Genomic DNA, 24688 nt, shown 5'->3' with positions numbered 1-24688 from the left:
ACTGTCTTCAGTCTGGTTCCCAGGAGAGTATTGGAGCATGAATTGTACCACAGAATTGGTTCCTGTTTTAGGCAAGTGGCATAGGACAGTGCTTTGTATCTCACCTCTGGGGGAATTGATTTCCATGTGACTGAGGGATATCATTTGGAGAAGGAGCCACACAGCAACTCTCAGAGCAACTGGGGTTGGGTGCATTGACCAGGGCACAGCACTGCAATGACCCAATACCAACCTGACCTCACTGGGAAAGGTGGGGATGATCTGGGACCAGATTAGGATTAGGTGGGGGGAAGTAGGAGGGCAGTGAGACAGGGGGACCAGGAGGGGGCTGTCTGTGCACCTTGGAAGTAACAAACCTGGGTTCCTTGAGACCCTGGGGGCTTGGCCTCATGCAGCAGCGACCTCTCTTCCTCATCTGGACACGGAAGGACAGGCCGAGCTCTCCCCCTAGCTTTTCATTCCAGTGAGGGCCAAGCATGTCACCACCCCACCCCCAGTCATCACTGCCGCCGTCCCAGTTACTCAGGCAGAGAGAACTGAGGCTTCTCTCTCAGCAACCTGCTCCCCCACCCCCCACCATGTCCTTCTCCTTGATCTCAGGCTCTGAGAGTGCTAGATTCAATGTGATATCTGATTCATTGGGTGATGGGCAGCTGTTTCCCAAGCTGCTTGCCTCAGTCTGGAATGGAACATTCTGGTCTCACAGAAGGGCAAACCAGGGGGCATTAACTCCTGCTCTGCCAGCATGATTCTCCACGTCCAGAGCCTGGGCTTCTGAAAATTCTTTTCTCCAGGGTGGCACCAAAGGAAGCCTTGTAGAGGGCTTTAGACACTCCACGTACTTCCGCGTTTTCACCCAGGCCATCTGAAACGCACTATGAAGTGCCTGGGTGGCTCAGCAAAGTGTTTCGACTCTTGATCTCGGCTCAGGTCAGATCTCACGGTGGTGAGATTGAGCCCCACATCCAGCTCTACGCTGAGCATGGAGCCTGTTTAAGATTTTCTCCTTCTCCCTCTGTCCCTCCCTTACTTGTGGGCGCTCTCTCTCTCTCTCTCACGCACACACACACACACACACACACGTGACACAGGCACACACACACCACTTAATCTAAGTAAAAATAGTGTATCCCCTGGCCCACCCCCCTTTTCAACACAATTGCTGCCCTCTACCCTTCTATCTATACTTTCTGGGGTGACCACTGTGACATCATGGACTGAATGGCCACAGCTATACCTTTTGCACACATCCCCCTTCCCCAGCAGCGCGCCCTCTCAGTGGCCAGGGCCCTACCTCTAGCGGAAATGTGTATTTTAAGAACACTTAAACAAAAAATCAGAGCCTGCACACCGTAGGGGCAGAAATTCAGAGGCTGAGACAGGCCTCGGTTGGAGACACTTCAGTTCTCCCATCCTTCCAGCCAATAGACAGGGGGCATCTTGGCAGGTGGGGATGGGACCGGGGGCCTCGGGAGGGAGAGCTTTCCAATGAGAGGTCTTGGCCAGAGGAGGTCATAGCAGGCTCTTCCCAGGCTGGTGGTCTCTCCTTCTCCCCTTTGCCTTCACCTGGAGGGTGCCAAGGGAAAGGTTGGACCTCTTTTTTGCCCCACCTTCTTGGATGGGTCAGGGCTTGATGTTTCAACTCAGAAGGCACCCGCTTCCCTCTTTCTCTTTTCCCAGCTCTGGCCCAGACTTAGCACCTGCCTTGGTGTGGTCAGTGGCTTGTCCTTTCCTTCAGACCCACTGCCCCATGGTCCCTCACAGCTGTGGCCACTGTGGTCAGGGGCTACCTGTGCCTCTGTAGTACATGGGTGTGGACTCCATATCCTCAGCTGTCCTTCTTGTGCTCCAGATCCCACCCACCTTCAACCCTCTTGTTTTACTGATGAGCACTTTTTGCATTCTTAGCCTCCAAGAATATGAGTTTCTATCTATAGCCTATCAACATGCAAAAACCTCCTCCATTAAAAAAAAAAAAAAAAAAAGACCCTACTTCTGTCTCTACCACACATCCCGCCCCCTGCTCTCCCTTCTTTCCTGTCTCCATCAGAGCCAAACTCTGCTGGGTCACCAAATGGACAAACCAGGCATGTGCTTGAGGCACCAAAAGGAGAAGCAACTCTACAAAGAAGTAGGGTGAGGGGCACCTGGGTGGCTCAGTCGGTTAAGCGCCTGGCTTTAGTTCAGGTCGTGATCTCACAGTTCGTGAGTTCAAGTCCCGCATCAGGCTCTCTGCTGTCAGCGCAGAGCCCGCTTTGGATCCTCTGTCTCTCTCTCTCTCTCTCTGCCCCTCCGCTGCTCTCTCTCTCAAACATAAATAAACATTTAGAAGTAGTGTGATAGGAACAACAAAAGTTATTTTCAATTAAAAGTAGCAATATGTTAACTTTGCATTTAAAATAATTTAGAGGAGCACCTGGGTGGCTCAGTTGGTTAAGCGTCTGACTCTTGATTTCAGCTCAGGTCATGATCTCACAGTTCATGAGATCGAGCCCTGCATCGGGCTCCAAGTTGGGCATGGAGCCTGCCTAATAATCTCTTTCTCTCCCTTTCTCTCCCTCCGCCTGCCCCTTCCCAGCTCACATGTGTGTGCTCTCTCATAAATAAATAAATAAATAAATAAGAAAGGGCTTATTTGAATTTTAGCATACATGCAAGTTTTACTTTATTTTGAAAATTGAAAAATTATTTAGTATCACCTAGAGGATGGATGAGAACCCTAATCTTTTTTTTAAGAGAATTTTTTTTTAAGTTTATTTATTTATTTTGAAAGAGAGGGAGAGAGTGTGCCAGCGGGCGAGGAGCAGAGAGAGAGGGAGAGAGAGAATCCCAAGCAGGCTCCGTGCTATCAACTCAGAGCCCCACGCAGGGCTTGAACCAATGAACTATGAGATCATGACCTGAACTGAAAATTGAGAGACGCTTAAGAAACTGAGCCACACAGGTGGCCCAGGAACCCTAATTTTTTAAAGGTATTAATTCTCTCTGTCTTCACCTCTTTCTATTTTTTATTTATTTTTTGAGAGACAGAGAAAGACAGAGTGCTAGCAGGGGAGGGGCAGTAAGAGAGGAAGACACAGAATCTGAAGCAGGCTCCAGGCTCTGAGATGTCAGCACAGAGCCCAAAGTGGAGCTCGAACCCATGAACTGTGACATCATGACCTGAGCCGAAGTCGGATGCTCAGCCGACTGAGCCACCCAGATGCCCCAGGACTCACCTCTTGATCTTCAACCCTGTGTGGCCTCAGACACCAATGAGTTACTGCTCCTGCCTAGGTCACCAATGGCTTCCATGTTGATAACTCCAGTGGATGTGTTTCAGGCTCAGCTGTGAGCCCCTCTGGCCTTGAAACTCTCTCCTGCCTCTGTGACAACTACCCTTTCCTGGTTCCCTCTCCACTTCTTAAACCTTACCCTTTCTGACGTCCTCTTGGTTCTTCTTCTCTGAAATGTCTGTGTTCCCCAGAGTTCTAGACCGGACCTTCTCCCCCTCTGCCCCTCTACCCATCTCTCCTGAGCCAGCTCCTTCCCTTCTCTGGTCTCCGTTACCATCTGTACTTCCAAATATCACCTCTGTTCAGCCACAGCTCCTTAGCTCTAAGTCTGTGTCTCCAACCATGCACTCTTTCAGGCACTTCAGTTCATTAATGCTGAACTTGCTTTCTCGTCTCCCCACAAAACCTTCTGTCACAGCTGTGTTGGGGGGTCAGGCCTGAGTGAGTAGCACCCCAGAGAACAGCAGGAGCAGCATCCATTCAGTCCCCAAGCTCAAGGCGTGTCTCCCATATCCTGCCTACAGCCAACGAGCGGGTCTGTCCTGTCCATTCTGTCTCCTAATTGTCTTGAATGTGCCTCCTTCTCTATTTTCTGGTCCTGCTCTAGTCCGGCTGGCCACCATCTCTTGCTTACACTACTGCAACAGCCTCCAAATTGGTGTCCCCAGTCTCCACTTGCCCGGTCTGTTTTCTATGCTGAAGCCAGTCTGGTGAGGTGTCAATGAGTCCTCACTGGCTCAGAAGAAACCCAAACTCCATAAGGTGACATTCCAGACAGCCCCCCCCCCGCAACCCGGTTCCTGATGCCCTTTCTACATTAGCTCAACATTAGCTCTCCCCACTATTTGCCATGCATTCTCTGCTCCAGTAGTTAAATACTATCTGGAAACCCATTCTGCCCCATCACACTGCTTCTCCCCTCTGCTGCCTGGGCTGCCCTTTCCCTTCCCCCACCCTTAACTATTCTTTTCAGGGCAATAATAGCCAGGCAAGAGATGCTGGTGGCTTGGACTAGTGTGCTGGCAATGGATGTGATACAAGATTCCAGACATACTTATTTTTTTTTAATGTTTATCTATTTTTGAGAGAGAGAGAGAGAGATTAAGAGCAGGGGAGGGGCAGAGACAGAGAGGGAGACACAGAATCCGAAGCAGGCTCTAGGCTCTGGGCTGTCAGCACAGGGCCCCATGCAGGGCTCGAACTCACAAACCATAAGATCATGACCTGAGCCGAAGTCAGATGCTTAACTAACTGAGCCACCCAGGCACCCCGATTCCAGACATACTTTAAAGGCAGATACTGTAGGAGTTGTTGGGTTTGGAAGTATGGGGAGGGAAAAACAAAGGAGTCTAGGATAACTCCCCAGTTGTTCTCGCCTGAAGTAACTAGAAGGAATTAGTTCCACTCACAGAGATGAGAAGGTAATGAGAAGAATGGGTTTGGGTGGGAAGATGGAGAGTTCAGTTTTGGACATGCTAATGGAAATGGCTGTTAGAAATCCATTTAGGTATATGAGTCTAGGTCCAGGGGACTGATCTGAGCTGGAACTGTATGTTTATGAGTCATCGGTGTGGAGGTGGTATTTAAAACTACAAGACTAGGTTAGTACACCGAGGATGTAAGGTAGATAGAAAATAGACAAAGTGTGAGGGTTCTCAACATTAAGAGATTGGAGAAATGAGCCTCAGAATGAAAAGATAGTGATGTAAGAGTAAAAGCAAGAAAATGCAGCACCCTGAAAGCCTAGTGGAAAAGGGATTTGATGGGGGACACCGTCAAATGTGCCAAAGGTCAAGTAAGCAGAGGTCTGAGAATTGACCATAGATTTAATAGCACCAAGGTCACTCGTGACACTGACAAGAGCAGTTCAGGAAATGGTGTGGGCAAAAGCTTCTGGGAATATGTTTGAGGGAAAGAACAGGGAGGGGTTGCAGTTAGGTGGATAGACAATTCCTTCAAGGAATTTTGCTGTGAAAAGGTAAAACGGATGCTAGCTGGAGGGCAAGTTAGGGACGTGGGAATTTTTTTTTTTTTTGAGGGGGGACACGAGAATTTTTTTACAGATGGGAAAAAATAACAGCAGATTATCTCTGTATATCTAGGGGACTGATCCAGTAGAGAGGAAAAGATTTATGGAGGAAGACAGAAGAAATATTAGAAGAAAAGAATCCTGAGCAGCTGAGAGAGGAAGGGATCTATTCACAGCGGAAGGGTTTTGAAGTCTTTCCTCAGCCACCACCCATCACTCCATCCTTTTATCTGGCTTTTATCTGTAGCACTTCTCCTAACAAGATTACATAAGAAAGTTGTTTATTTTTCATCTTCCTCATTAGAATCTAAGTTCCATGTGGGAAGAGACGTGGCCTTGTTCACCCTTGAATTCTCGGCACCCAGAATAGTGCCTCACACAGTGGCTGCCCCATGATTATTTGAGAATGAAGGAACAAGTGCGCATTGCAGCGTACTCCATTCTCATTCCATTCTTATTTTTATTCCGTTCTTTTATAACCCACATCTCCTTCACCCGGGAATGTATTCAGCCCCCTGTCCGTGGGCATTCCTGTCATTCCTGTGCCAGCTTTACTCAATGTGTATCCATCCCCCATCTCAATTCCCCTTTAAGTCTCGGCTCTACCCATCCACACTGGGCTCCCCATCCTGATCCCGTCCTTAAGGTAACTCTCATTCTGGCTTCCGCCACCTAGAGCTTCTCTGTTTGCCTCCATTTCCATTCCACTCTTCTGCCATCAACCTGCAGTCTCTGCCTCCATCACTGTTTCTTCCCCACTCCCTTCCTCTGCTGTCATGACCACCTAACCTGCTTCTTCGCCCTGGTTGAAAATCACCAGGGCCATGGTTAACACAAGCAACTGTGGGAAGGCAGACAGATGGAACTTCCTCTCGTTGTGCCTTAAGTAAATATAAAGCATGTTTTATGAACTAGCATTATTCCCTACAAGAGACACAGTAAGTGACTCTCTGATATTTTCTAAAATATGTTTTCCAAATATTGGCATTATCACAAGCCTTGGGACTAGGGGTTCTGAGCCTGAGAGATCAAGCCAATCTCTGTGGTAAAAACAATATGACATCTCAGAGGGATTTTTTTCTTCTTAATTTCTGATGTCAGGAAACACTGAGAATATCTGTAAGTTATGATAAAAAACAGAGCAATTCTTGGGGCGCCTGGGTGGCTCAGTCGGTTAGGCGTCCGACTTTGGCTCAGGTCATGATCTCACGGTCCGTGAGTTCGAGCCCTGCGTCAGGCTCTGTGCTGACAGCTCAGAGCCTGGAGCCCGTTTCAGATTCTGTGTCTCCCTCTCTCTCCGCCCCTCCCCTGTTCATGCTCTGTCTCTCTCTGTCTCAAAAATAAATAAATGTTAAAAAAAAAAAAACAGAGCAATTCAAATTGAATCTTACTTTGGGATTCTGGTCTCTGCCTCAGCCTGACTAGTCAGCTAACAAGCCTTTTTGCACAGCTCACTGGGTAGTAAGTACTTTGTCTTTCTTTACCTTCAACAGAAATTATCAGGGAAGCACCTGAATACACACAGTATTTTCAGTTTCTTGAGATTTTTGTTTTTATATATCTTTCCCTTCATCCCAGTTTGTGACCTAGAATTTCCTTATAGTCAAGGCTGGACCAGAATATGTATATATTAGGGGCGCCTGGGTGGCTCAGTCGGTAAGCATCTGACTTCAGCTCAGGTCGTGATCTTGCAGTTCATGAGTTCGAGCCTGGCTTGGGCTCTGCACTGCCAGCTTGGAGCCTGCTTCGAGTTCTGGGTCTCCCTCTCTCTCTGCCCCTCCCCTGCTCCTGCTCTGTTTGTCTCTCTAAAAATAAATAAACATTAAAAAAAATTTAATGTATAGATTAAAATTAATGAATGAATTAATTACAGGTATACCTGGATTTATTGCACTTCACAGATAATGGATTTTTTTTTTTTTTTAACGAATTGAAAGTTTGTGGCAACCCTGTGTTGAGCTATTTTTCCAACAGGATTTGCTCACTTTGTGTGTCTGTGTCACATTTTGGTAATCTCAGAATACTTCAAACTTTTTCATTATCATTATATTTATAGTGATCTGTGACCAGTGACCTTTAATGTTACTATTACAATTGTTTTGGGGAACCACAAACTTCATCGATAGAAGATGGAAAACTCAATGGATGAATGTTGTGTGTGTTCTGACTACTCCACTGACCAGCTGTTTCCGTTTCTCTCCCTGTCTTCAGACATCTCTATTCCCTGAGACATGGAAATACTGACACAAAGCCATTTCATAACCCTACAGTGGCTTCTAAGTGTTCAAGTGAAAGAAAGAGCCATACATCTCTTACTTTAAATCGAAAGCCAGAAATGATTAAGCGTAGTGAGGAAAGGTGTGTGGAAAGCCAAGATAAGTCGAGAGCTGGGTCTCTCAAGCCAGTTAGCCAAGTTGTGAAATGCAAAGGAAAAGTTCTTGAAGGAAATTAAAAGTGCTACTCCAGTGAGCACACGATGATTAAAAAAAAAAAAAAAAGGCAAAACAACCTTATTGCTGATTGAGAGAAAGCCTTTAAAGTCTTAGTGGTCTGGATAGAAGATCAAACCAACCACAGTATTCCCCAATCCAGAGCAAGACCCCTAACTCTCGTCAATTCTTTGAAGGCCGAGAGAGGCGAGGGAGCTGCAGAAGAAAAGTTTGAAGCTAGCAGAGGCAGGTTCATGGCTTCAAGGAAAGAAGCCATCTCCAGAACATCAAAAGTGTAAGGAGAAGCAGCAGCAAGTTGTCCAGAAGATCTAGGTCAGATAATCAGTGAAGGTGGCTGCGCTAAACAACAGATTTTCAACATAACAAAACAGCCTTATATTGGAAGAAGATGCCACCTAGGACTTTCATAGCTAGAGAGAAGTCAATGCCTGGCTTCAAAGCTTCAAAGAACAGGCTGACTCTTGTCGGAGGCTAATGAAGCTGGTGACTTTAAGTTGAAGTCCACGTTCCTTTGCCATTCCGAAAATCCTAGGGCTGTTAAGAATTATGCTAAATCTACTCTGTCTGTGTTGGAACAACACAGCCTGGATGACAGCACATCTGTTTACAACATACTTTACTGAATACTGTCAGCCTACTGTTGAAAACTGCTCAGAAAAAAAAAAAAATCCTTTCAAAATATTACTGCTCATTGGCAATGCACCTGGTCACCCAACAGCTCTGATGGAAATATATAACAAGATAATGTTGTTTTCATGCCTGCTAACACAACATCCATTCTGCAGCCCACGAATCAAAGATTAATTTTGACTTTCAAGACTTATTATTTAAGGAACACATTTCTTAAGGCTATAGCTGCCATAGACAGTGATTCTTCTGATGGATCTGGGCAAAGTAAATTGAAAACCTTCTGGAAAGGATCCACCATTCTAGATGTCGTTAAGAATATTCGTGATTCATGGGAAGAGGTCAAAATATTAATCTGAACAAGAGTTTGAAAGAAGTTGGTTCCAAACCTCAAGGGTGACTTTGGGCAGTTCAAGACTTCAGTGGAGGAAGTAACTGTAGATGTGGTGGAAAGATCAAGAGAACTAGAATTACAAGTCGAGCTGAAGGTGTGACTGAATGGCTGCAGTCTCACTGATAAAACCTGAACAGATGAAGAGTTGTTTCTTACGGAACAGTAAAGGAAGTGGTTTCTTGGGATGGAATCTCCTCTTGGTGAAGATTTTGTGAAGATTGTTGAAATGACAACACGGGATTTAGGATATCACATAAACTGAGTTGATAAAGCAGTGTCAGGGTATGAGAGGATTGGCTTCAATTCCGAAAGAAGTTCTCTTGTGGGGTAAAATGCTATCAAACAGCATTGCATGCTACAGAGACATCTTCTGTAAAAGAAAGAATCAATAGATGCAGCAAACTTCCTTGTTTTATTTTAAGAAATCACCACAGCCACACCTGCCCTTCAGCGACCTTCACTCGGATCAGTCAGCAGCCGTCAACATGGAGGCAAGACCCTCCACCGGCAAAAAGATTACAATTTGCTGAAAGCTCAGATGATGATTAGCATTTTTTATCAATAAAGTGTTTTTTTTAAGTTGATTTTTTATTTATTTTGAGAGAGAGATAGAGAGCAAGCTGGTCTCTATCTCTCAGACAGAGAGGGAGACAGAATCCCAAGCAGGCTCCGCACCCTCAGCACAGAGTCCCATGAGGGGCTCGCACTCAAACCATGAGGTCATGGCCTGGGCCGAAATCAAGAGTCAGACGCTTAACCAGCTGAAGCATCCAGGTGCTCCAGCAAGAAAGTTTTTTTTTTCATTTTTTTAAGTTTATTTATGTATTTTTGAGAGAGAGAGAGAGAGAGAACACATGCAAGGGAGAGGCAGAGAGAGAGAGAGAAGGAGACACGGAATCTAAAGCAGGCTCCAGGCTCTGAGCTGTCAGCATAGGGTCTGACATGGGGGTTGAATCCATGAACCATGAGATCATGACCTGAGCCCAAGTCGGACACTTAACCGACTGAGCCGTCCAGGCGCCCCAAGTATTTTTAAATGAAGGTATGGACATTGCTTTTTTAGACGTAATGCTATTACACACTTAATAGACTGTAGTATAGTTTAAACATCTCTTATATGTACGGGGAAACAAAAAACTCATTTGACTCATTTTATTGCTATGTTTGCTTTATTGCATTGATCTAGAACTGAACCTGCAATATATCTGAGGTATGCTTGTATGTAATGTATAGATATTGCAATAATTACATATTTTAAAAAGTTTATTTAGTTTCTTGAGAGCGAGCCATAGAGGGAGGGGCAGAGAGAGGGAGAGAGAGAATCTCAAGTAGGCTCCATGCTGTCGGTGTAGAGCCCAACATGGAATTTGATCCCACAAACCGTGAGATCATGATCTGAGCCAAAACCAAGAGTCAGACACTTAACTGATTGAGCCACCAAGGTGTCCCTAATAATTATATGTTATTAAAATTACATAATATATAACTAGTTACTGTCAAATATCAAAAAAATTATTATTTCCAATATAATTATGATTCCTTGTGTAATCTTATTCTTAGTCTTTTTAATAAATACTAAGCCCAAGATCATAAATCATAATTCTCAGTCTGGGGTTTAATACTTAAAAAAAAAAAATCTCCTAGGGGCACCTGGGTGGCTCAGTGAGTTAAGTGTCTGACTCTTGGTTTCAGCTCAAGTCATGATCTCACAGTTCGTAAGTTTGAGCCCCACACAGGGCTCTGCTCTGAGGGTGAAGAACCTGCTTGGGATTCTCTCTCTCCCTCTTTCTATGCCCCTCTCCCACTTGCACTGTCTCTGTCTCTCTCCAAATAAAATAAATAAAGTTAAAAAAAAATCTCCCAGAGTGTATGTTGGTATTCTTTACCAATGAGCATAAACTCCTTCTTTTTGGCTAGAATAAAATCAAGAGACATGTGATTTTGCAAATATCACAGTTGAATTTGCTACCATGACTGTTGTATATAAATTTGACATATATGAATGTTTATTTGGGGGTGCCTGGCTAGCTCAATCGGAAGAGCATGTGACTCTTGATCTCAGGGTTTAGGGTTCGAGCCACACATGGGGTGTAGAGATTACTTAAATAAATTTTTAAAAACTTAAAAAAAAAGAATGTTTATTTGATTCAGGATCTAATAAGTGTTTCTAAAGTAGGCATCTATTGTCATAGAGATCAAGTATGTAGAGTCCTTGACCAAGTCAATTTCTCTTCTACACAGTGGGTAAGCATCGCGAATTTAATTATCACCTCTGAGAATCCTATTTTGCTCAAGGTCCATACTAACGATGATCCTTCAGATTGACACATTTTATTAATTATAAAACAAATTATTTTTGTATCCCAAGGAGTAATATAACAAAGAATACCATAGAGAATGATAATGTATGAGGACTATAAGACATAAATGAACAGAAGTGTGTCCATCACCCAGCTTGGAAAATAGAGCCTCACCAATAGTTTTGAAGCCTTTTGGGAGATCCTTCCCTCTGCATTCCTCTCCCTCCTCTACAGGGATAATGACTATTCTAAATTGTGTGGTTATAGTCTCTTTGCTTTTTGTTATCGTTTTATTACAGATTATGTAATCTTAAAAAGGATGTTGTTAAATTTTATATATCTTTGAGTATCACATAAAGGACTTTATAATGTACATTTTACTTCAGTGGCCTACTTTTTCCAATTCACATTTTGTTCTTGAGTTTACCCATATGGCTATGTGTAATCACAGTTTGCTCATTTTCGGTGTGTACGCTGAAGTATGACACAGTAAGAACAAACAACAACCTATTTATTTCTTCATTCTCCTGTTGACGGGCATTTGAGTTACTTCCAGCTTTTGACTACTATAAATAATGCTACTATAAACATTTCTGTTTGAGTGATCTGTTCACATGTGTACAGATTTCCAAAAGGTATGAACCTGGGAGTAGCATTGGTAGGTTGTAGGCTACATACATCTTAAACTTTACCAAAAATAGCCCAACATTTTCCTGAAGTGGTTGTACCAATTTAGCACTCCATCGGCAGTGTATGTGAATGTCTTTTATCGTGACACACACCTCATGATGTGCTTTCAGATTCCCTCAAATGCCTCCTTTTCTCTCTTTCTCTTTCTGAGCGCCCAAACTGCACCTGCTCACCTAGCCAATTCCAGATTTGTCTGAAATCCACGCTATGGAGATCTGCCAGAGAGCCACGGGGAGTAGCTCCATGTGATGTAAACAAGAAAAGCCAGGAGCCGGGAGCCTCCTTTCTCTCTTTCAAAGTGTAGTTCTTCTCGCAACCCTTGCAACCCACATGAAGAATGACCACGTTTCACGAACAACCTTCTGTGTCTCTTTGAAGCTGGTTGCGAAGCACTAATAAAAAATCTCTGCCCATGTGAGCCAGATCCCAGGAACAAAGCTGTTTATGGCAACATTATCTGGGGTGGTCAATAAGCATCACAATGCATCCCAGCTTTCCTTCTCTTCTTCCCTTACCTCATTGCCTTCAGCTAACACATCTAAAATAAAGCATTGGTCCTTCTCTTAACCCTTGTCTCAGGCTCTGCTTTCTAGAGGGTCCAGGCTAAGAACATTTTCATGACTCACTTCCTCACCAACTTTTAAGACCGTCAGATGTTAAAAATTTTGCCCTTCTGCTGGATGTATCCAATGTGGTTCTAATTTGTGTTTTCCTGAATCCAATGAAGTTGATGAACTTTTCATACATTTATTGGCTATTGTAGTTCCTCATTTGTGAAATGCTTATTTAGTATTTTTACCCAATATACTATTGGATTGTATGTCCTTTTTCTTTTTCTTATTGATAGGTAAGATGTTCCAGTTAACTACTAGAGAATTAGAAAGCCAGGCTGTATAAAGGCATACAGGGTGGGAGATATTGATGTTACCTCTGGAAAATACATTTCCCGTATGTAGGAGTCCTTTATATTTTCTGGATACTAGTTCTTCATTGATTACATGTGCTGCCGGCTTCTTCTGCCACTCTGAGGATTATTTTTTCACTGTCTTAATGGTATCTTTTGTTGAATAGTATCTTAATGTAATCGAATGATGAATCTTTTCCTTTATGCTTGGTGTGTAAATGCTTCAGGGACACTGAGGTCATGAGGCTCTTCTTTTGTAGTATCTTCTAAAATCTTTATTGTTTTAAACAATATTTTATTGTAGTAGCTTCCAAAAGCTTTATTGTCACACTTATACATTTATGTAGTTATCAATTTATTACTTGCTCAGCTCCAAAGCCACCCTCTTTTGTCCTGCTTTGTAATCCTGGAGCTGGACCTTATAAAGGGTTCTCCTTTGTCAACTGACACGTTCTTAGTCTTGCCAGAAGAGGGTGCTGAAGAGACACTGCAAGAGGAGGGTACTTTTCCTGGTTCCCGTGCTTTCCCTTCAGGTGCAGTAAGTGGCTTCTTGGCCCTTGGGTGGCTTCCCACTGAGTTTCGCTGGCACCTGACGGGTGATTTCCAGCAAGCTTCACCGGCACCTCAGTGGGTAGTTTCCTGCCAGACAGCCCTGGCCTGCAGCCCGTTGCCTCTCAACCAGTGGAGCGCAGCTACACCTCCGAAGTCTGCATCTCAGCCTTGGGGGGGGGGGGGGGGGACGCTCTTCCAAATTTGTTTCTTTCTTGGCTGCTCTGCCCTAGCCCTAGAGGTGGTGGCTGTTCCCTGCATCTGCTATGCCTGTATTATTTGTAGTTCTCTACTCCTCTAAGTAGTTAATCCCCTTGTAATTAGTTAGTAATTCTTTATATTAAATTTGTCTAGTTCACATTACGTGCGGTTTCTTTTGCCTGGCTGGGTCTTGATTGACAAAGTATTTAATCTACCTAGAAATAATTTTGTATATGAGATGAGACAGAAGTCCAACTTCACTCTTTCCATGCAGATAGCCAATTGGGCCCCATTTAGCAAAAAGAACTTTTTCCCCCATTGTTCTTCAGCGACAACTCTGTCATATAGCAACAGTCCCTACGTGCGTGAGTCTGTTTCTAGGATGTACGTTTCTCCCATTTGTCTGTCTGTGCCTGCATTAATGCCTTCATGTCCTATCACATCTTGTAAGTCTTGGTATCTAGTAAAGCATATCCTTCCACAAACATCTTTCTTCAAAATTATGTTGGATTGTTATCAAATGCTTTTTTCTGCTTTGTATGAGATAATCTTATATTTTGTTCTTTAATATATGGTGAATCACACTGATTGCTTTTTAAATGCTAAACGCTAAACTGTTTTGTTGTTTCTATTTCTGCTGGCTCTATCTCATGGTGGCTTATTTCCTCATGTGGTAGATTTTTTTATTCCTTGCTCTTATTGGGCTGAACAATCTGTAAGATCAGTGGTATAAATTTGAACCCCAGACTCATGAGAGGTCAGGTTCATTGTTAGAACTCTGGACAGACTATTATTATTTTCACTCAAAGTCATAACAGAGGCAGGCAGGCTTTTTGTTTTTGTTTTTGTTATTGTCCTGCCTTATATAAGCCCAAGACTTATCTCCCATTTCCCATGATGCTATTCACCCCCAAAGCTTTAGGTTTCTACTATGGATACTTTCCCCAGGATAGCCAACTCCCGTGTTGGCATATCACCAGTTCCAACAAGCTGTATTTGTTTTAGGCCGCTGGAGATTTTCTTTAGTGTCTTGAGGTCTTAGCAAAGTGTATAGAATATCTATTTGTTGAAATTTATCCGGTACCAGTGTTTTTAAGCAGGAGGGCATCTTCTAGTGAACCTCGCTGCTGGTGGCAGAACTCTTTTTGTTGCAATATCTTCTATAGCATTATTATATGTGACATTACCAACTTTGTTCTAAAATCTTGAATAATTTTTCTTAATGGACCTGGCAACACCATATATTGGGAAAGTTAATGTCCAAAGCCTTTCCGTTTCACTTATTTCCCTGAGATTCTATAATTTTGCTTAGGGGAGAGACGAGAAGTGGTGTGTAACCAGGATAATATCCCCATAATCACATACGCCAGACCAATTCCTTGGATGCCAAAAGTCAGCTCATGTACCACAAATGAAATAAGTCCCAATAAATGATCACCGACAGTCTAATTGGACAATTGAGCAACTGAAGAGCGGAAGATTAAGATACAGTGTGTACTGAATTCAGGGAAATATCATAAGGATTAATACAACATTCATTATAATTACATTGGCTACTGGCCACAAGAACTAATCCATTTTGAATGAAACATTGAAACACTTTAATGGCAATGGCTATTTGTGGAAAGAGTATGGAAGTATGGGAAATTACACTGGGGACGGTGCATTTGGAAGGCTTTATTGGTCTTATTCCAGCAGCAATCAAAAACAACTGTTTTGCATCCCCAGGCTTCAAAAGTCTTCCCAGAGGAGGGGCATCAGTATCATGGATATCCCATGAGACGTGACCCAATACTTGGAAATAAGAAGTTTCTTTATGAACAGAAAGAATAGTTGAAGGAAAGTGTAATATTTTTATCCCTGGATTTTGACATACCAAAGCCATAAAACAGTAATCAGACAAAAGCCCATAAACGATTTTGGAATTTTTTTCTAATATTTTGGATAGTCCTTTTCTCTCTGGAGGGGAAGATCCTTTCTACTTTGAAATGGCACAGTTTCTGTACCTTATAAGCAAGACCCCAAAGCAACCCTGTGCATTCAGAAGGGACAGTGGGGCCACTGCCGTGGTGACCTAGCAATACTGACCTCATCATTCGGTCTCTTCTCCAAAAGAGAGGGGCCAACACACTCCCTGTGTTTTTAAATTTTGAGGTAAGAATTGAGCAAGGCCCTCTTCATCCAGTGGGGAAAAATTGTTAATTTGCTTAAGTTTTTTCCTTGCAAAAGAGAGGTTAGTGGCAGAATTACTCCTTTAACGTTGCAATTTCATATGTTGCTCAGAAAGTGGCCCATTCCCAGACTCCTTTGTTAGGATAAGTGTCCGTTGGCACCTAGAGAGCAAATACGGAGCCAATATAAAATGTACACCAAGATGCTCTTAAGGCTAAGGGTAAAAGTCCATGAAATAGGCATAAAAAGCTGTCACTGGCGCCCGTGCGCTCTTGAGGTGGGAAGCCTGGACCAGGATACTTGGGTGGTATGTCCAAGCTGGGATGATTCCCTCTGGGGGAGTTTGATTGATGCTTCTTTCCTCTGATGAACTTTGAAGTATATTCAATCTTCAGGTTGTGGATTGTAGATCGTTTTTATCAGGGTGATCTTTCAAGCTGCTTGTTCCTGTGAATAGAAGTGTTGACACACTTCAGTAGTGGTTTGTAATAATGTAGCAACATGCCATTTAATACATAAATATTTTCCAAGTGGATGGCCACTGGAAATGCAACAAGAAGTTTCATGAGCCTCTCCAGTTCTGTTGGCTCTAGTTTTTGTGACCTTAAGAATTATGGGCAAGAAATCTGACCATTTCGGTATATACATTTGGGCTAATTTACTTTTCGAAATCCCATTTGGCTTTCTACCATCCTGAGCTAGTTGAGCAGAGGAAGTACACTGTATTAGTTTCGGGAAGGCTTTGTCTACTTCCTTTACAGTTTGACCTGATCACTCCTGAGGGATGAAGTTGCCTCAACTTGGGAAAGATGCTCTTTGGAAGTCTTTGATTAATGGTGACCGTGGAAGCTTTTGCTTGTTACTAAAAACATACTTGAATTACCAACGTGCAAGCACATGAACAACATTTCTTTGCCTAGGTAGAAACCTGAATATTTACAAATGTCCTTGTGGTGAAGGATGAGCTACCGGTATTTATGGGCAAGTTGACATTACCGTTCATTCATTCGGTGAATATTTACTGAGCACCTGCTGTATACCAGACACAGTTCTAGATGCTGGGGATAAAGCGGTGAATAAGGAAAGAAGGCAAAAATTCCTTCCCCCACGGAGCTCACATTCTTTTTTTTTTTTTTCAATATATGAAATTTATTGTCAAATTGGTTTCCATACAACACCCAGTGCTCATCCCAAAAGGTGCCCACGGAGCTCACATTCTAATGGGAAGAAACAAACATGGCCCGGAGGTCAAATATACTATGTTAAGTGTACTTAGTGCTAACGAGAAAAACAAAACAAGGAAAGGGGATTAAAAAGTATGTATGTGGTAGGCTGGGAGAGGATTACAATTTTAGATAGGGTAGCCAGGGCAAGGCTTCACAGGGACGGAGATCTTTGAATAAAGCCAGAAGGACATAAAAGGAGATGAAGAACAATAGAGGTTCTGTTGAGATAGAAGGATAAACAGCAGACCAAGTAAAGAAGATGTGTTCAGAAAGGAAAGGGTAACCAACTCTGTCAAATGCTGCTTGGTAGTTGAGTAAGAGAAGGGCAGAGAGTGGACCAGCTCTGGAAGGGCAACAGGGGTGAAAACCTGACTGACATGGTTTCAGGGAGAAACAGATGGAGGGAAATTAGAGATGGTGAGAACAGACCACTATTTTGAGGGATTTTCCTCTGAAAGGGAACAGAGAAACAGAGTAATAACTGGAAGGAAAAACAAGATAGAAGGAAGCCTTTGCCTTACTGTTTTCTGGTTTGGGGGGGGGGGGGGGGTGGGAGATAATACAGCATCTCCAAACCATGACAACAATTATCCACTAACGAGTGAATATCAGTGCCATTTGGAGAATGCAGGAGCAGAGTGAGGGCACCGCCAACTGGGGAGAGAAGACAGAGTGCCTGTGGACAGATGCTGGCAGACAGGCAGGTTGGATAGCAGGAGCTGTGGAATTCTCTCCTGGTGGCCTCTATTAGTGAAATAAGGAGCAAGGTCAGCAGCAGGGAGTGAGGGATGAAACCTGTATGAAGGGGGAGGAAAAGATGTAAAATAATTAAGTACGAGAGTAAGAGAGTTAATGGACTAGATAAATGTAGAATAATGACTAGGAAGTTAAGTGCCCACTGGAGGTAAGTGGTCATGAATGTGAAGTGGTGCAGTCAACACAGTTGTTTTTTCAGCCGTGTTTTTCTGCAGCATTGACGCAGGCGTGGGAGAATTAGCTTCTGCCAGGGTCTCAGTTTTGCCAAGCAAGTAATGCAAACTGAGATCTGGCCAAGGGAGTTGAGGGCATTTGGAGTGGTTCGTTACGACTGATGATAAAATTTAAACTGGGTAGGGAAGTGGAAGGTAAGGAAGGAAGCTGAGGCTCCCATACTACAGAGTGGGTGGCTTAAAAACAAACATTTATTCTCTCACACTTCTGGAGGCTGGAAGTCCAAGATCCAAGGGTGGGCAGGGTTGCTTTCTGGTGGAACCTCTCTTCCTGGCTTGCAGACTGTCACCTTCTTGCTGTGTCCTCACATGACCTTTCCATTGTGGGTGGGTGGAAAAAGAGGGATTTCAGGTGCCTTTTCTTCTTCCTTTTTTATTCGGTATAATTGGCATATCACGTTTTAGTTTCAGATGTACAACATGATTTGAGATTTGTATATATTGCAAAATGATCACTATAATAAGCCTTTAGTTAACATCCTTCACCATATATATTTACAAAATTTTTTCTCTTGTGGTGAGAACTTTTAAGATCTATTCGCTTAGCAATCTTCAAATATGCAATACAATATTATTAGCTCTAGTCACCATGCTGTACATTATGTCCCTGTGACTTATTGATTTTATAACCAAAAGTTTGTACTTTTTGATCCCCTTCACCCATTTTGACCACCCCATCCCCCACTTCTGGCAACCACCAATCTGTTCTCCGTATCTATGAGCTTGGTTTTTTGTCTTGCTTTGTTTCGTTTTGTTTTTAGATTCCACATATAAGTGAGATGTAAGGTATCTGTCTTTCTTGGACTAATTTCCTAATTTCCCTTAGCATAATGTCTTCCTCTTCTTATAAGGACACTAGTCCCATCAGATTAGAGCCCCCACCCTTATGACCTCTTTTAATCTTAATTACCTCCTTAAAGTCTCTGTCTCTAAGTACAGTCATGTTGGAGATTAGGGCTTTAACACAGGAGCACAGGAGTTTTGGAGGTACACCATTCAGTCCATAACAGTAAGGAAAGAAGAACATGAAACAGTCTGGAACGACAAAGCAGTAAGGTGAATGGATTGTAGGTAATGGTGAAACCAAAGGATCATCGGAGTATTAGTGTGAGTTGGAAATAGAGGAGGAGTTGACCAGAGAGTGGAGCGTATGAAATTGGGATTATAGGGGTTGCAATAATCTGGAATGACAAAATCTAGGGTGTGACTGCGGGGCCGAATGGCCGAGGCAGGATGGATGTAAAGGCCACTGCAGGAGAGGACACCAAGGAACTGAGAGGCTGGGGTGTCGGAAGGCACATCTCTGAGTACACTGACGTTACCAGGAATTATCACAGGGGTAGTGTTGCAGACAGTGTCAGTGAGCCAGGTGTCGAATGTCCAAGGAAAGAGGGAGAATAACCTCTGGGCAACAGATGATGCCAGTAAAACAGGACTATATTGGGGCAAAATTGTAGCCAACCAACCTTAAGTCATGGAGGAAGGGATCTGCAATCCATATCCCAGATGGATTTTCCAGAAGCTGAGGTGTAACTTGAGGTACAAGAAGCTTACCAGGGATCAACACGTGTGAGTGGAAGAGGGAAGAAGCAGGACTGGGCAGAGGAAGAACTTGAACTATGAGAAGGTCCTACAAGCCTCAACTAACCCAGGAACAAGTATCACACATCACGGCATTCAATGTTGGGCCAAAATAGCTGGACTTTTACATCCCACAGCCCCTTCAGTCACCAGATTCGGGTCGCAGGCAGGAGGCTTTCTGCAGATGTGGCACATTCTGAAATAGCTGACGGCTGGAGGCTCTCTACCTAATGCGCTCCCTGCAGCTGGAAAACAAGTTCTTCCTGCAGAGGCGTCTGAGCGGTGCCTCTCTGTGTCTACCATGAAGACACTTGCATTTTATTTTGGCATATACAAAAACCCTACAGATCAATATGAAATCCTAGGTTGCCAAGGATAATAGTGGCTGCCCAAATCTGAATCTCTTCACATTCCAAATATCAACATGGATGGACATAGAGGGTATTATGCTACATGAAATAAGTCAGACAGAGAAAGACAAATACTATATCATTACACTTATATATGGAATCTAAAAAAAAGACAACAAAAACCCAAACAAACAAGCAAAAGCAGAAACAGACCCGTGAATACAGAAAACAAACTGGTGGTTGCCAGAGGGGATGGGGGTAGGCATGGGGCAAAATGGAAGAAGGGGAGAGGGATGTATAGGCTTCCAGCTATGGAATGAATGAGTCACAGGGGTGAAAGGTACAGCACAGGGAATATCGTCAACGATGTAACAGTGTTGGGTGGTGATAGACGGAAGCTCACTAGTGGTGAGCATAACATAATGTATAGAGATGTTGATTCACTATGTTGTACACCTGGAACTATTGTAACATTGTGTGTCGATTATTCTTCAGTCAAAAAAATTGAGTGCCCTAAAGAGCTTTTGTATGGGGTTACTTCTATCTGTATTTAATATTAAATATTAAATAAAACATTAAAACAGAATAATAACATTCACTCAGTAAAAGAATTCAATAAGAAAGCAGGGCACAAAATTAACAGGCAGAAATAAATAGCCATCAGGTATATAAATTATAATCAGCCGATATGATGGTAGGTAATAGCAACAGAGAAGACAGACATTTAGGAATAAACTTAAGAAATGTGCAAAGTCCAGGGCGCCTGGGTGGCTTAGTCAGTTAAGTGTCTGACTTCAACTCAGGTTATGATTTCACAGTCTGTGAGTTTGAGCCCTGCGTCAGGCTCTATGCTGACAGCTCAGAGCCTGGAGCCTGCTTCAGATTCTGTGACTCCCTCTCTCTCTATCCTTCCCCTGCTCGTGCTCTGTCTCCCTCTCAAAAATAAATAAACATTAAAAAATTTTTTTAAAAAGAAAAAAAAAAGAGAAATGTGTAAAGTCCATCTGAGGAAAATTTGAAAAATCTCCTGAAACATACTAGAGTAGACAAGCAAATGAGAAGATGTCTCTTACTTTGGATGGGGTGATTCAACGTAATTAAAGGTCAGTTCTAAGTTAGTTTATAAATTTAATTGTGATCCCCCCAATGTCAACAAGTTGACACTAAAGTTCATATGGAAAAATAAACATACAAAAACAGACTGGAAAGATATGAGGGGGCAGTGGCTCTCTCAGTAATTAAAATACACTCTAAGACGTCTCTGATTAAAACAGGGAGGGATTACTCTTGTAGGCAATGTGTAATTTTTAAAATCATTTAGACTTGGGGGCGCCTGGCTGCTCAGTCAGTGGAGCGTGCAACTCTTGATCTCAGGGTTGTGCGTTCAAGCCCCACCTTGGGTGTAGATATTACTTAAAAAAATAAAAAAATTAATCATTAAGATTTGTAATTCTTTGAATTATTTTGTGTCTCTCCTATTAACATTCCTGTGGTTTTGATAGGCAGGTTTGATAACCTGACAAGATACCTGTAGTTTTTGTATTTTATTTGCTTGAGCAAATCACTTCTCAATTTTAGTTGTGATGGATAAGCCAGAGCTTTAAGCGAAATGTAGCATCTGGTGTTATTGAAGAATGACAGGTAGGTGAAATTAATACAGAGCAACTCCAGTAGATTTATGGATTGAATAGTCACAGTTTTTCTTTTAATCTGTTATGTAAGTTTATTAATTTAGTGAAAACAATGTTTTTACCCTAATGTGTACTCTACCAAATTTATATTTGTATTATTAACACAAAAGCAAATAAATATGCCTTCACTATTAAATTCTTCAACTGAATTTATAGTGGTTCTAATGCTAAAGTCAGATATTTTACCTCTAAGAGTAGGACCATTCAAACGTCTTGCTTTGATTTAATGAATTGAATGAAAAAAAATCTACCCATTATTGACATTAATATCCCTGATTTTCTCTTTGATGCATCTGATCCTAATGGATGTCAAATTGGCATAATTTATACTGCTTTTATAATTCTTTTACTAGTGAGGCCAACACTTGAACAGCAAAAATTGTGCAAGAAAATTCAAGAAATTGAAATGAGAGAAATTTTTTTTTAATTAAAAAAATTTTTTTTATACATTTATTTATTTTTGAGAGACAGAGAGAGACAGAGTGTGAGCAAGGGAGGGGCAGAGAGAGAGAGAGAGAGAGAGAGCGAGACAGAATCAGAAGCAGGCTCCAGGCTCTGAGCTGCCAGCATAGAGCCTGGTGCGGGGCTGGAACCCACGAACTGTGAGATCACGACCTGAGCTGAAGTCGGACACTTAACCGACTGAGCCACCCAGGCGCCCTTTAATTTTTTTTTTAATGTTTATTTATTTTTGAGAGAGACAGAGACAGAATGAGAGTGGGTTAGGGGCAGAGACAGAGAGGGAGATACAGAATCCGAAGCAGGCTCCAGGCTCTGAGCTGTCAGCACAGAGCCCAACGCGGGGCTTGAACTCACAAGCTGTGAGATCATGACCTGAGCCGAAGTCGGACGTTCAACTGACCGAGCCACCCAGGTGCCCCTGAAATGAGAGAAATTGAGAAGAACAAGCATGTGACCTGGATGAAAGCCATGTTTAACAGAATGATTTTTAAACGTATCTTGTGCAGTGACACAAGTTAAATCTGACTATTTTATAAGTAGCTGCTAATGTCTTAGTTTTTGTGTGGCTATAATTTCACTACATCCTCCATAGTGGATGGTAAATGTTAGCATTTTGTGCTTTTTACACATTTATATAAACTTTTTTGAGAGATGAAATACAATATATATATTTTTATTAAATATTTGCTTTTTAAAAAGTCACTGCTGTTGAGAGCCACCTGTTGGGTGGCTCAGTCAGTTAAGCATCTGACTCTTCATTCCTGCTCAGGTCATGATCTCACAGCCATGAGATGGAGCCCTGCGTTGGGCTCTGCATTGATAGTGTGGAGCCTGCTTGGGATTCTCTCTCTCTCCCTCTCTCTCTCCTCAACCCTCCCCCCCCCCCCATACATAAACATTAAAAAAGTCACTGCTGTTGAAAGGATATATGGAAAAAAATTTTTTAATTTTTTTAACATTTATTTTTGAGAGTGAGACAGAGCACAAGTGGGGGAGGGGCAGAGAGTGAAGGGGGGACGCAGAATCTGAAGCAGGCTCCAGGCTCTGAGCTGTCAGCACAGAGCCTGAGGCAGTGCTCGAACTCATGGACTGCAAGATCATGACCTGAGGGGAAGCTGGCCGCCCAACCAACTGAGCCACCCAGGCGCCCCGGAAAATTTTAAAATAAGTTACTGAGCAATAATATAAATATTTATAGATTTACAACTTAAATGACAAAAGCAGCAATAACATTTGATTATTCTCTATACAAACTATGATGCAATTGTTCAACCTCTATTTCACAAACTTATGTAATGAAAAGCTAGCCTCTAATTTCCTGATTCCCAGTAATACTGTTCATTGGGAAACTGATGTTGGGCTTATAACTAAAGGTCACGGTGCACAGAGCCTAAGGCAAAATCGGCTGGTAAACCAAGTGTCTAAGTGACCAGAGGAGAGCAACAGCAATGTCATTGGTCACTTGTTTCCAAAGGCACTTGGTTTAATCAGCTAGTGTCCTGTAATTTGTCCCTGGAAGAGAAGTGTGACGGCACAGTTACATGTGTGCACAACTACGTGACCAGAAAGGGTCAGGAGAAAGAGATAGAGGTCATCTCTGTTCATCCTTCATATTTTACCATTTGTTAAAGTAGGAACTTTGTTTACTGCACATGCATTTCGTGTGGTGCTAGAAGAAATATGGAAACTGGGGATCTACCAAATTCATCATAGCTTATTGAAGTGCAGCTATTAATAATACCATTCTGCTCACCAACAACGCCAATGTGTGCATTTCTTTCCCATACTAAGCCGATGTCAACTCTCATGATGGTACCTCCTACTGGACCAGGTCTGGAAAGAAAGAGACAGTCACAGTTTTAACCAATGTATGCCAAGCATAAGTCTTTAAATGTTTTATTTATTGGGGCGCCTGGGTGGCTCAGTCGGTTGGGCGTCCGACTTCGGCTCGGGTCACGATCTCATGGTCCGTGGGTTTGAGCCCCACATCGGGCTCTGGGCTGATGGCCCAGAGCCTGGAGCCTGCTTCCGATTCTGTGTCTCCCTCTCTCCCTGCCCCTCCCCCGTTCATGCTCTGTCTCTCTCTGTCTCAAAAATAAATAAAAACGTTAAAAAAATTAAATGTTTTATTTATTTATTTATTTATTTATTTATGGGAGGGAGAGCGAGAGCAGGGGAGTGTGGGGGGGCGGGTGGTGGACAAGGGATCCGAAGTGGGCTCTGCACTGATAGCAGTGAGCCCTGAGGCGGGGCTCAAACTCACGAGAGACCTGAGCTGAAGTCGAACACTCAACCGACTGAGCCATCCAGAAGCCCCCCAAGCATAAGTCTTTAAAAGAAAAAGCAAAAATTATATTATCCGAATTGCCAGTTGCCTTGATAGCTACGTGCAAATACTTGTAGTGTCCCATTTGTACTGTTTGTTGCCAAAGCATTATACGTGCAAAGTGTTAGGAGGCTTAAAGCTGCACAATATGGTGTCAGTATCCTGCCCGTGATTGACGGAGCTGGCAGAGGGCACTTACACAGTGTTGGGAGAAGCTAGCAAGTCAGACCGTAAAGACACAAAAGATGTTGGCAAAGGAGATTGAGTGAGTCTGCAGGTTTTCTTTTGAAGACTTTTGAGGTTGGGGCGCCTGGGTGGCTCAGTCGGTTAAGCCTCTGACTTTAGCTCAGGTCATGATCTCGCGGTCTGTGGGTTCGAGCCCCGGGTCGGGCTCTGTGTTGACAGCTCAGAACCTGGAGCCCGTTTCAGATTCTATGCCTCCCTCTTCCTCTGACCCTCCCCTGTTCATGCT

The 24688-nt window shown here is 43.0% G+C and overlaps 1 long non-coding RNA gene across 1 annotated transcript; it reads right to left on the bottom strand.

The window, feature by feature from the left end:
* Positions 1-15096: 15096 nt before the first annotated feature.
* Positions 15097-23726, bottom strand: LOC125912668 (uncharacterized). The gene is made up of 3 exons (XR_007454803.1): positions 23644-23726; positions 18011-18120; positions 15097-16038 (listed from the first exon to the last, which is right to left on the bottom strand). It is a non-coding gene; the product is annotated as an uncharacterized LOC125912668 (long non-coding RNA).
* Between the last annotated feature and the right edge of the window lie 962 nt (positions 23727-24688).

The sequence above is a fragment of the Panthera uncia genome, assembly GCF_023721935.1.
Source record: "Panthera uncia isolate 11264 chromosome C1 unlocalized genomic scaffold, Puncia_PCG_1.0 HiC_scaffold_4, whole genome shotgun sequence".
Classification (NCBI taxonomy): domain Eukaryota; kingdom Metazoa; phylum Chordata; class Mammalia; order Carnivora; family Felidae; genus Panthera; species Panthera uncia.
This window is presented reverse-complemented; position numbering and strand designations above follow the sequence as displayed.